We start from the raw sequence: 12,778 nt of genomic DNA, 5'->3' as shown, positions 1-12,778 counted from the left end.
ACAGATGAGAAAATGAGGCAGAGAAGGGTTAAGAAACTTGCGTGGGTGCAGTGGCTCACATCTGTAATCCCAGCACTTTGGGAGGCCGAGGCAGGTGGATCACCTGAGGTCAGGAGTTCGAGACCAGTCCAGCCAACATGGTGAAACCCCATCTCTACTAAAAACACAAAAATTATCCAGGTGTGGTGGTGGGCACCTGTAATCCCAGCTATTCAGGAGGCTGAGGCAGGAAAATCACTTGAACCCGGGAGGCGGAGGTTGTGGTGAGCCGATAATTGCACCACTGCACTCCAGCCTAGGCAAGAGAGCGAGGCTCCATCTCAAAAAACAAAATACAGGCTGGGCGCGGTGGCTCACGCCTATAATCCCAGCACTTTGGGAGGCCGAGGCGGACAGATCATGAGGTCAGGAGTTCGAGACCAGCCTGGCCAACATGATGAAACCCTGTCTCTACTAAAAATACAAAAATTAGCTGGGCGTGGTGGCGGGCACCTGTAATCCCAGCTACTCAGGAGGCTGAGGCAGGAGAATCACTTGAACCCGGGAGGCGGAGGTTGCAGTGAGCCGAGATCACGCCGCTGCACTCCAGCCTGGGTGACAGAGTGAGACGCTGTCTGAAAAAACAAACAAACAAAACAAAACCCCAAAAAACAAAAAACAACTTGCCCAAGATTACCTATGCAGTGAGTGAATGATGAGAATGTCAGACTCCAACACCTAGATGGCGGAGATCAGAAAGCAGAGAGCAGGGCACGGGACAGACCTGCCCATTCTTAGCCTTTCGCGTGATCAATGATTCCCATCTGGTTCCTGCCACCGCTGCCTCTCACCTGAACCACTGCAGTAGCCTTCTAACTAGTCTCCCCTCTCTATTCTCCCTGCTAAGTCTAGTCTCTGTTCAGGGATCCTGTAGAACCCGAAGTCGGCTCATGTCATTGCTGTTTAGAATCCTCTACGGCTCCCCATTTCTCTGTGTATAAAAGCTGACATCGGCGGGGCACGGTGGCTCACGCCTGTAATCCCAGCACTTTGGGAGGCCGAGGCGGGCGGATCACAAGGTCAGGAGATCGAGACCATTCTGGCTAACACTGTGAAACCCCGTCTCCACTAACAATACAAAAAATTAGCCGGGCATGGTGGCGGGCGCCTGTAGTCCCAGCTACTCGGGAGGCTGAGGCAGGAGAATGGTGTGAACCCGGGAGGTGGAGCTTGCAGTGGGCTGAGATTGCGCCACTGCCCTCCAGCCTGAGCAACAGAGGGAGACTCTGTCTCAAAAAAGAAGAAGAAAAAAAAAAAAAAGCTGACATCTTGCAAGGCCTTAAGGGACATGATTCTGATCTCATCTCTTCCTTCCGTGTGTCAGCACACTGGCCTCCTTGCTGCTCTTGGAACACCCAGAGGCGGTCCTGCCTCAGGGCCTTTGCATTTGCTGTTTTCTCTGCCTGGAATGCTCTTCTACCAGATACCCTCATGCCTCACTTCCTTGCCTCCTTCGGTCTCTGCCTGAATGTCAGCTTCTCAGAGGACTGGGTGACCACCCTGTTTCAAATGGCAGCATCCCTTACTCGACTTTTTTTTTTGAGACAGAGTTTCGCTCTTGTTGCCCAGGCTGGAGTGCAGTGGTGCAATCTTGGCTCACCGCAACCTCTGCCCCCCTGGTTCAAGTGATTCTCCTGCCTCAACCTCCTGAGTAGCTGGGACTACAGGTGCATGCCACCACACCTGGCTAATTTTGTACTTTTAGTAGAGACAGGGTTTCACCATGTTGGCCAGGATGGTCTCGATCTCTTGACCTCGTGATCTGCCTGCCTCAGCCTCCCAAAGTGCTGGGATTATGGGTGTGAGCTACCGCGCCCGGCAACCCAACTTCTTTGTAGTCTCTTTCCTCTCTCCCTACTTCATTTTTGTGTGGAGCACTTTTCACCTTCTTACCTACTGTGTTCCTGGTTCATTTTGTCTGTGTCTCCTCCATTAGAATGCAAGCTTCACAGGCTGGGCACAGTGGCACACGCCTGTAATCTCAGCACTTTGGGAGGCTGAGGCGGGTGAATCACTTGAGGTCGGGAGTTCGAGACCAGCCTGGCCAACATGGTGAAACCCTGTCTCTACTGAAAATATAAAAATTAGCCGGGGGTGGTAGTGCACACCTGTAATCCCAGCTTCTTGGGAGGCTGAGACAAGAAAATCACTTGAACCCTGGAAGTGGAGGTTGCAGTCAGCCGAGATCATACCATGTCACCAACATGATAAAACCCCATTTCTACTAAAAATACAAAAAATTAGCCAGAGTTGGTGGTGCACACTTGTAATCCCAGCTTCTTGGGAGACCAAGGCAAGAGAGTCGCTTGAACCTGGGAGGTGGAGGTTGCAGTGAGCCAAGATGATCATGCCACTGCACTCTAGCCTGGGTGACAAAGCGATACTCCATCTTAAAAAAAAAAAAAAAAAAAAAAAGCAGCTGGGCGCGGTGGCTCACACCTGTAATCCCAGCACTTTGGGAGGCCGAGGCAGGCGGTTCACAAGGTCAGGAGATCAAGACCATCCTGGCTAACGCGGTGAAACCCCGTCTCTACTAAAAATACAAACCAATTAGCTGGGCTTGGTGACGGGCGCCTGTAGTCCCAGCTACTCCGGAGGCTGAGGCAGGAGAATGGCAGGAACCTGGGAAGCGGAGCTTGCAGTGAGCCGAGATCGCACCACTGCACTCCAGCCTGGGTGACAGAGCAATACTCTGTCTCAAAAAAAAAAAAAAAAAAAAAATGCAAGCTTCACAAGGGCAAAGATTTTTGTGTGATCAGTCCCCCACTTAATCTGCAGCACACGGAATTGGTTCTAGCACATAGAAAGTGTTGGAGAGATACTTGTTGAGTGAACAAGCTTTTGGCATTTGGTGCATTTATGTGCATTATTGCTTCATTGCTTCATTCAAGATATGTTGCCTCCACGGTCTATGGTGAGTGAGGCTGGAAATCAGAGAAGGCACATTTTTGCCTTGGATTGATGGGGATGAAGGAACAGAGAGAAAGAGATATAGTGTGGTCTGATGGCAGAGAGCCTCGGGCAGGTGTGGGTCTGAATCCTGGCTTTGCCACTTGATAATTTTGGAGATACTTATTGTGTGCTTATATCTTCTCAGTACATCATAAATGTGTGTGTGTGTGTGTGTGTGTGTGTATGCATAATCCTCAACACATCCTATGGAATGGGTCCTATTATCCCCATTTTTTTTTTTTAATTGAGACAAGGTCTCTTTCTGTGGCCCAGGCTAGAATGCAGTGTCATAATCACAGCTCACTGCAGCCTCGACCTACTGGAGTGATCCTCCCCTCTCAGACCCCGCCTCCACTCTCCCAACCATAGGTGACCATGCTTGGCATATATATATATATATATATATATATATATATATATATATATATACACATACACACACACACATATATATACATACATATATACACATATATACACATATATATACACACACACATATATATATACACATATATTATATATATATATATATATTAAAGATAAAGTCTCCCTATGTTGCCCAGGCTGGTCTCCAACTCCTGGGCTCAAGTGATACTCCTGCCTCATCCTCCCGAAGTGCTGGGATGACAGGCATGAGCCACCACGCCCAGTTTATTGGGAAGATAAAGTCAGGTTGTAGAGAGTTGTCAATACAGTACCTGGCAAAGAGGAAACGCAAGGCCGGTGTTAGCAACGGCGAGGACGATGGCCTTTCTTCCCATGGGTGCTGCAAGGGAGGACACGAGGGGCTCTGCCAAGGCCAGGATAGGCTGCTGAGGGTCAGGACAGGCTGCCTGGAGGAAGAGGGCAGGCCAGTAATCACCTTGAAGGATGAGTTTGACAGCCAGTGTCAATCCTAGAAGATAGGGGTGTTCTGGGCCGTACAACTGCCTGAGTGAAGGAGGGGGGCTGCAGGGGTGGCCAGTGGGGCTAGGCTGTGAGCTCTTGGCTACCCAGCAGGTGGTCCTGGTGTGTGTAGCAGCGGGTGGGGGAGGTAGGGGTGGAAGGAGGGCCCTTACGCTTCTCTTTCTTTGGCTTCTGCAATTCTGTGTTCTCATCACATTCATGCCACAAGTATTTTCTGTGCTTGACCCTACCTGAGTTGGGGTTTGAGGGAAGGAGCAGACCCCTTGCCCCATTGACAGAGGAGAAAACAGAGGCTCAGAGAGGGAAGTCAGTAGCCTAAGGTTACAGTGGCCCTGGGCTGTGACACAGATGCAGATCTGACTGGGCCTGGGCTCATTTCTTCATGAGCAAGTGGAGAAAACTATCTCATAGAAGCATTCGGTGTGGGTCCGAGGCCTCTTGGGTCTGAGGGAGGAGGGGCTGGTGTCTGGACTCTTGGGTCTGAGGGAGGAGGGGCTTGGGGCCTGGACTTCTGGGTCTGAGGGAGGAGGGGCTTGGGGCCTGGACTTCTGGGTCTGAGGGAGGAGGGGCTATCTCATTGCTTTGGGGGTGGCGCAGGCGGCCCTCCAGACCATGGTCTGGAGCAGCAGGTGAGACCGAAACCCGAGCCTCCACCCAAGTCCCAGGGCCCAGGGCCTCTTTCCTCCTTCTCTGGCCACAAAGGAGGCCCCTCCCTCTCTGTAACCCACAGCAAATGCCTCCCAAATACCAGTCAAAGTGTCCACCCTTGCACAGTCTGACTCAGCCAGTCCAGGGCGGAGGCAGTAAAGCCCTGTCTTGGCAAGTCACCAGGGAAATCCATCACCGAAGCGCCTCTCTCCCCCCTCAGCCTGGCTGTTCTGCCATTGGCACCTGTTCTTGGGTGAGTGACAGGGCTCTGTGGTCAGGGTTTGCCTCTGTCCCAGTCTGGGATAGCTGTCTTGGGGGGGTTGGCCTTTCTTCCCTCTCACCTGGGATGTCCCAGGAACGGAACAGAATTCTCCCCTGGGGCTTGAAGAGCTCACCTCCCCATCTCCTCCATTATCCCCACCCCCATACCACCCAACACACATCCTCTAGTCTGTAGAATTTGCTGACAAATTCCTATGACAGCCGGGTGTTTTGCCTCACACCTGCTACCCAGCATTTTGGGAGGCCAGCACTTGAGATCAGGAGTTCGAGACCAGCTTAGCCAACATGGTGAAACCCCATCTCTACAAAAGTAGACGGGAGTGGTGGCGTGCACTTGTAGTCCCAGCTACTAGGGAGACTGAGGCAGGAGAATTGCTTGAACCCGGGAGGCAGAGGTTGCAGCGAGCCATTGCGCCATGCACTCCAGGCTGGGTGACTGACTGAGATTCTGACTCAAAAAAAAAAAAAAAAAAAAAAAAAATCCTATGACAAGGAGAAAGGTCAGATTCCCCGGCAATGGGAGCTGAGGCATGTTCTTGAGAAGGTGGGAGGTTATAAATTAGATGGGGGCTGGGTCTCAGAGAGATATAGCTACTTACATATTAAATAATGAGGCTGAATGTGGTGTCTTACACCTATAGGCCCAGTACTTTGGGAAGCGGAGGCAGGAGGATCCCTTGAGCCTAGGAGTTTGAAACCAGCTTGGGCAACATAGGGAGATTCCATCCCTACAAAAAAAAATTTAAAAATTAGCCAGGCATAGTGGCATGCATTTGTGATCCTAGCTGCTTGGGAGGCTGAGGTGGGAGGATCGCTTGATCCTGGGAGGTCAAGGCTACAGTGAGCCACGATTGCATCACTGCACTCCAGCCAGGGTGACAGAGCAAGACCTTGTCTCAAAAAAAGTAGTTAATTTATTTATTCAATACATAGTTCCTGAGACAAAATGTGTGCCTTACTCTAGACCCTGCTGGTGTGCACAATTCATGGGGGATATGTGCGCTAATGGAAGTGTGGCACAGGGCAAGGGTGTCCCCAGAGAAAGCCCTAATCCAGCTTTATGGGTGGTTGTATGAGGCACAGAAGCCTTTCCTGGTTAAGGGATAAATGGATGGGGTTTCAAAGGATGAATAGGAGTTTGCCAAGGATAATGAAGCAAAGATTGACATTCTAAGCATTGGGAGTGTCCTATGCAAAATCCCAAAGTGATGTAGTAGCAAATACTTAAGCACCTACAGTGTGCCAAGCATGTTTCATGTGCTGGAGATACAGAGGAGGAGGAGACAGATGAAACCCCAGCCCTTGTGATATTGTCATCCTAGTGGGTGTGATGGGGAGATAAACAAGTAGACACCTGCATGAATAAGACTTTCAGATTGTGGTAAATGCTGTGGAGGAAACGAAACAGGTGAAGGAACTGAGTGACTAGGAGCAGGCAGGTGCGGCTGCTTCAGATAGGGTGGTCAGGGAAGGAGGTGGCATCTGAGCTTTGACCTCAATTTCGAGAATGAGCCAGGAATGCGGAGAGGATTTCAGGCAGGGGAAACCTCAGGGAGGCTGGCGGGTGAAATCTGCAGGGGTGTGGCTGGCCGGAGGAAGTGAGGTGTGAGACAGTCATGTTGATGGTGACAGCAGCAGTGACCGTAGCAGCCAAGAGGTGGCCGAATACTTACTCTAATGGGCTGGCCCAAGCCTGAGTGTCTAGAGTTCCCAGCTCGCTTAAGGAAGGAAGGAAAACACAGGCAGCTCTAAGTGTGCGATGGGAGAGGTCTCATCGGCAGTGAGGAAGCCCAGGCGGGTCCCCTTCCCAGCTGAAAGGAGTTCGGGTAGGTTTTTCCTGGGCATTCCTCTGAGAACAGCCAGCCCTGGTGAGGGTGCGGGGAGAGGCGCTTATGGCACAGGGAGGGTGGGTCTGGGAACCGGCCTGGCAGGAGGAGGAGGGAGACTGCGGCGGCCAGGAGCTGTTTGTTCTCTGGGAGGGATCGTGGCGGGGCGGTTTGTGCAGCCCTTTCCTGAAACCGGAGGAGCCTGGCTCCTTCCCAGGTCTCTGGGGGATGGGTTGGGGTGGGGGGTGGTGACGGGGATAGGACCCCAGACAGACTTGAATTTGGATCCTGGGTTGGAGCTGGTGACTTCACTCTCAGCTCCCTGAACATCAGGGCCTGCCTTTTTTCTTTCTTTCTTTCTTTCTTTCTTTCTTTCTTCCTTCCTTCCTTCCTTCCTTCCTTCCCTCCTTCCTTCCTTACCTTCCTTTTCCTTCCCTCCCTCCCTCCCTCCCTTTTTCTTTTCTTTTCTTTTCTTTTCTTTCTTGACAGAGTCTTGCTCTGTCGCCCAGGCTGGAGTGCAGTGGTGTGATCTCCGCTCACTGCAAGCTCCGCCTCCCGGGTTCACGCCATTCTCCTGCCTCAGCCTCCTGAGTAGCTGGAACTACAGGCACCTGCCACCATGCCCGGCTAATTTTTTGTATTTTTAGTAGAGATGGGGTTTCACCGTGTTAGCCAGGATGGTCTCGATCTCCTGACCTCGTGATCCGCCCGCCTCGGCCTCCCAAAGTGCTGGGATTACAGGCCTGAGCCACAGTGCCCGGCCTCCTCTTTCTTTTTTTTTTGAGACAGAATCTCACTGTGTCACCCAGGCTGGAGTGCAGAGGTGTGGTCTTGGCTCGCTGCAACCTCTGTCTCCTAGGCTCAAGCGATTCTCCTGCCTCAGCCTTCCGAGTAGCTGGGACTACAGGTGCGTGCCACCATGCCCAGCTAATTTTTTGGTACTTGTAGTAGAGACAGGGTTTCACCATGTTGGCCAGGCTGGTTTCAAACCCCTGATCTCCAGTGATCTGCCTGCCTTGGCCTCTCAAAGTGCTGGGATTAAAGGCGTGAGCCACCGTGCCGGGCCGTGGAGTAGCTAAACTTATCTTACACTGCTGAGGTCTCTTAAGATGTGTGTAGGGAGAGAGAGTTGAGGGGAGAGGGAGAGACAAAGGAAAAGAGGAAGAGAGAGAGAGGGAGGAAGAGAGGAAGAAAGAGGAAGAGAGAGAAACAGGAAGAGTGAGAGGAGAAAGAGAGGAAGGGGGAGAGAAAGAGAGAGAAGGAGACACAGGAGGGGGACAGAAAGAGGGAGAGAGAGAGATGAGAGAGAGAGAGAAAAGACACAGAGGAGGGGGGGAGAAAGAGGGAGAGAGAGATGAGAGAGAGATTGATGGCACCCAGCTAATCAATCACTGGCTTTAGTACCATGAGCTAGAAGGCAGGAATGGATACTGGGGAACAGTTGGTTGACTTTCCCTAGTGGGACAGTCCCTCTTTCTAGAACTACCTTTCCTATGTCCCCGGTGCTTCTCTCCAGTCCATACTCTACATCTCAGCTAGAAAAGAAGAAATTCTAAAACATGTACCTGCCCGTGACCCTCCGTGGCTCAACACTCTTCAGCAGTACCCAGCGCCCTCTGAGTCAACGCCAAGCTTCTTACGATGGCATTGGAGCCGCGCTCTGGGTCCTTTTACTGATGGCTCCTGCCTCATCCCTTCCACCCCCTCCCATACCCTGCATGCCAGCCCAGGCAGCCCCTCCCTCCTCCCACAATATCTCCGCTGCATTCCTGTCCCATGCCTTCTGCTTAAGCTGTTCCCACAGCCTGGAGTCTCCTCCCTGGCTGAGGGAAATCTTGCCGGCTCACATGGCCGTGATCCCCATCACTTCCTGCAGAAAGCTTGCCCAGCTCTCCGACACAGGGACCTTCTGCCCCTCCTGAGCCCTGAGTCCCCTCCATCTTAACTGGGAGGTCACCTGTTTGCGTGGTGTCTGCTCAGCTTGCAGGCAAGGCCACTAACACCCTCCTTTCCTGTCTTCTTTCCTTCCTACCATCCTCTCCTATCCACCCTCTTCCCCTTCCTCGCTTCTTCTCTTCTTTCCTTCTAGTTATTGAGCCATGCATGTGTTGCACGCAGCAAGGATGAATAAAACAAAATAAACCTAGAGCAATCATTCCAGTTACTATGGCCATGTAACAAATTATTCTAAAACTCAGTGGCTTCAGACAAGGATCATATCTATTTTACTCAAAAACCTACTATCTGCACAGGCCTTGGTGGAGGCAGCTTATCTGTGTGCCCTTTGGTGATGGCTGGGGCTGTCAAGAAGCTGGGGTGGTGCTTGGGCTGGAAAGACTCAAACGGCTGGAGTGTGGACAACTGGAGCTCCTTGCCCCCCTTTGCTTATCTCTACACAGCCTCAGGGTCGCTAAACTTACCTTACACTGCTGAGCCCTCTTAAGATGTGTGTAGGGAGAGAGAGTTGGGGGGAGAGGGAGAGAGAGAAGAAGAGAGGAGAGAGAGAGAGAGAGACAAGAAGAGAGAGAGGAAGAAAGAAGGAGAGAGAGGAAGAGGGAGGGAGAGAGGAAGAGAGAGAGAAGGAGAGAGAGGGAGAGAGAGAGGAGAGAAAGAGACAAGAAGAGAGAGGAAGAAAAAAGGAGAGAGAGGGAGAGAGGAAGACAGAAGGAGGGAGAGGGAGAGAGGAAGACAGAAAGAGAGGAAAGAGAAAGGAAGGGAAAGAGAGAGATGTGAGAGAGAGAGGGAGAGAGAGACAGGGAGAAAAGAGAGGACAGAGAGGAAGAGAGAGAAAGAGAGGAAGAGAGAGGGAGAGAGAGGGAGAGAAGACAGGGAGAGAGGAAGAGAAAAAGAAGGAGAGAGAGAGGGAGAGAGAGAGAGGAGAGAAAGAGACAAGAAGAGAGACGAAGAGAGAGGGAGAGAGGAAGACAGAAGGAGGGAGAGGGAGAGAGAGAGGAAGAGAGAAAGAGAGGAAAGAGAAAGGGAAAGAGAGAGATGTGAGAGAGGGAGAGAGAGAGAGAAAAGGACAGAGAGAGGAAGAGAGAGAGGAAGAGAGAGGGAGAGAGAGGTAGAGAAGACAGGGAGAGAGGAAGAGAAAAAGAAGGAGAGAGAGAGAGAGGGAGAGAGAGAGAGGAGAGATAGAGAAGAACGAGAAAGGAGAGAGAGAGAATGTGAATGAGAATTGGGTGCCGTAAACCCTCTGATGGGGAAAGCAAAGGGCATTGTGGGAGACTCCTCTCAGCACCTGGGACAGCACCCAATGCTGATCAGGAACTTGTTAACAACCAGGAAAATGGTAAAGGGGTGGACAGCCCACCTGGAATCCAAATAGATGTTCTAACTCCCTTGGGTGTGTCTGGGAATCAGGTAGGAGATCCTCAGAGGAGGAATTTGCATGCATTGTTCTCTTTATAATCACCATATTAACAGCCAGCAATGTTCTGGCACTTACTATGGATTAAGTCCTTGTTTTGAATGACTTCATGCCATCCTTCTAAATTCAATGACAGGTAGCTGGGCGCAGTGGCTCACGCTTTGTAATCCCAGCACTTTGGGAGGCTGAGGCAGGTGGATCACCTGAGGTATGGAGTTCGAAACCAGCCTGGCCAACATGGCAAAACCCTGTCTCTACTAAAAATACAAAAATTAGCCAGGTGTGGTGGCGAGCGCCTGTAATCCCAGCTACTCATGAGGCTGAGGCAGGAGAATCACTTGAACCCAGGAGGCAGAGGTTGCAGTGAGCTGAGATTGCACTACTGCGCTCCAGCCTGGGCATCGGAGAGAGACTCTCAAACAGGAGCTGGCAAACTGTGGCCCACAGCTTATTTTTGTAAATAAAGTGTTATGGGAACACAGCTATGCTCACTTGTTTTCATATCATCTATGGCTGCTTCCCAGCTCCTATGGCAGAGTAGGTGCAACAGGCACTGTGTGGGTCACAAAGCTGAAATTATTTACTATCTGGCTGTTTGTAGAAAAAGTTTGCTGATCTCTGTCCTGGAAGTCAATGATATTAGGATTTCAGTTTACAGAAAAGGAGAAAAAGACATAGAGAAAAACAGTGTTTTTTTTTTTTTTTTTTCCAAGATTGAGAAAATGAACATCTGAACCAATTGCCCATGTTATTAAATTTAAACATTTATTATTATTATTTTTGAGACGGGGTCTTGCTCTGTCACCCAGGCTGGGGTGCAGTGGCACAATCACGGCTCATCATAGCCTCGACCTCCTGGGCTCAAGCAAACCTCCCACCTCAGCCTCCCAAGTAGCTGAGGCTGCAGATGCGTGCCACCAAACCTGCTAATTTTTGTATTTTTTGTAGAGATAAGGTTTTGCGGTGTTGTCCAGGCCGCTCTCAAACTCCTGGGCTCATACTGTTCTCCACTTTGGCCTCCCAAAGTGCTGGGATTACAGGCATGAGCCACCATGCCCAGCCTAAAATTTTTCTTTATTTTTAGTTGTGGTAAAATATGCATAAAGTAAAATTTACCATCTTAACCATTTTAAGTGTACAATTCAGTAATGTTAAGTATATTCACATTGTTGTGCAACCATCACCACCGTCCACCTTCAGGTCTGTTTTTATTTTGCAAAACAAACTCTGTATCTATTAAAAAACAGCTTCCCGGCCAGGTGCGGTGGCTCATGCCTGTAATCCCAGCACTTTGGGTGGCCGAGGCAGGTGGATCACCTGAGGACCTCGAGACCAGCCTGGCCAACATTGTGAAACCTCGTCTCTACTAAAAATACAAAAATTAACTGGGCTTGGTGGTGGGCACCTGTAATCCCAGCAACTCGGGAGGCTGAGGCAGGAGAAAGGCTTGAATTCGGGAGGCAGAGGTTGTGGTGAGCCAAGATCACGCCACTGCACTCCAGCCTGGGCGACAGAGTAAGACTCCGTCTCAAAAACAACAGCAACAACAACAACAGCTTCTGGTGTGGCGTGGTGGCTCATACCTGTAATCCCAGAACTTTGGGAGGGTGAGGCAGGTAGATCACCTGAGGTCAGGAGTTTGAGTCCAATCTGGCCAACATGGTGAAACACGATCTCTACTAAAAATGCAAAAATTAGCCAGGTGTGGTGGCACGTGCCTGCAGCCCCAGCTACTCAGGAGGCTGAGGTAGGAGAATTGCTTAAACCCAGGAGGCTAAGGTTGCAGTGAGCTGAGATCGCCCACTGCTCTCCAGCCTGGGTGACACAGTGAGACTCTGTCTCTCAAAAAACAAAACAAAACAAAACAAAACAAAAAACAAATCCTGTGACTTCCCAATCTCATCTCCTGCAGCCCCTTGCAGCCACCACTCTATTTTCTGTCTCTATGAATTTGAGTTCTCCAAGTGCCTCTTATACAGCATTTGGCATTGTGTAACTGGTTTAATACATTTGAGATGGTGAGAGCTTAAGGTCTACAGGACTAAGGTTTTTTTTTTTGTTTGTTTGTTTTTTTTTTACAGAATTTCACTCTGTCGCCAGGCTGGAATGCAGTAGGGCAATCTCAGCTCACTGCAACCTCCACCTCCTGAGTTCAAGTGATTCTCCTGCTTCAGCCTCCTGAGTAGCTGGGACTACAGGTGAGCACCACCACATCCAGCTACTTTTTGTATTTTTAGTAGAGACGGGGTTTCACCATGTTGGCCAGGCTGGTCTCGATCTCCTGACCTCGTGATCCATCTGTCTCGGCCTCCCAAAGTGCTGGGATTACAGGTGTGAGCCACCATGCCCGGCCATGGACTAAGGTCTTAAAATAGCTCTTCCTGCCTGTGTAATCTGCATTATGGCAGGGCTCATATAAGAAGATGACAGTTCATCTGATGGGGAAGAAAACTTACTCCTAGTTAGAGTGACTTGGGTTGAATTCTTCCCTGTTTCCAACGGTGTCTGCTCCTGGCACCTCAGGCACTGTCAGGGGTAGGAGGTGGTGATCAGATATGCTGGCTGTGAGCAGTGCAAGGGGAAGCAGGTGCCCAGAGGTGCATCCCGGTTTGGTGGGGGTGACTAACATGGACAGGTAAGTGCAGGAGTGTGTGCAATACTCAATCTAAGAAAGGTAGTTCAGGCAGAGTTCAGGGAAGATATCTCTGTAAAGGCCCAGACATGGGGATGAGATTCTGATAATTTGGGAATG

The sequence above is a fragment of the Pongo abelii genome, chromosome 20 (assembly GCF_028885655.2).
Source record: "Pongo abelii isolate AG06213 chromosome 20, NHGRI_mPonAbe1-v2.0_pri, whole genome shotgun sequence".
In the NCBI taxonomy this organism is placed as follows: domain Eukaryota; kingdom Metazoa; phylum Chordata; class Mammalia; order Primates; family Hominidae; genus Pongo; species Pongo abelii.
This window is presented reverse-complemented; position numbering follows the sequence as displayed.